Here is an 862-nt window from a genome sequence, read left to right on the forward strand (position 1 = left end):
TAACCCAAGAACTAGCGGTGGGTGGTATTAACTAGTCTACCACTTCTGAATTAGGGGCGGCTAGCGCAGGTTGTCCTCGATTAATTTTGTGCGAAATTCAACAAACAAACTTTTCGAATAGAGTTGTTTAAACACTTGTTTAATAACAAATGAAAGCTTGGAATGGTCTACCCTTTCATTGGGGTGGGGTTGTGTCTGTGAAACAACTCTATTCGAAAAGTTTGTTTGTTGAATTTCGCACAAAATTAATCGAGGACAACCTGCGCTAGCCGCCCCTAATTCAGAAGTGGTAGACTAGTTAATACCACCCACCGCTAGTTCTTGGGTTACTTTTCTGAACCAACGAAAGGTTAGGTTAACTGTCCCACTAAAACAGCTCCATGACTGATAGGGCAATCACGTTTGGTAACGAGATTCGAACTCGTGACCCGCAGATTGCGAGCCGAAAGCCCTAATCATTCGGTCATTCGTGGCCGGTGAAGAAGAAGAAAAAAAAAAAAGAAAAAGGAACAAGTAGTGTTAAGTGTAAAATAAATATCCTGCTTATATTGTGTTAAGTTTAAAATAAATATCCTGCTTATATTGTGTTAAGTGTAAAATAAATATCCTGCTTATATTGTGTTAAGTGTAAAATAAATATCCTGCTTATATTGTGTTAAGTGTAAAAAAAATATCCTGCTTATATTGTGTTAAGTGTAAAATAAATATCCTGCTTATATTGTGTTAATTTTAGAATAAATATCCTGCTTATGTTGTGTTAATTTTAAAATAAATATCCTGCTTATATTGTGTTAAGTTTAAAATAAATATCCTGCTTATGTTGTGTTAAGTTTAAAATAAATATCCTGCTTATGTTGTGTTA

Source organism: Limulus polyphemus, unplaced genomic scaffold, assembly GCF_000517525.1.
Source record: "Limulus polyphemus unplaced genomic scaffold, Limulus_polyphemus-2.1.2 Scaffold1289, whole genome shotgun sequence".
In the NCBI taxonomy this organism is placed as follows: Eukaryota; Metazoa; Arthropoda; class Merostomata; order Xiphosura; family Limulidae; genus Limulus; species Limulus polyphemus.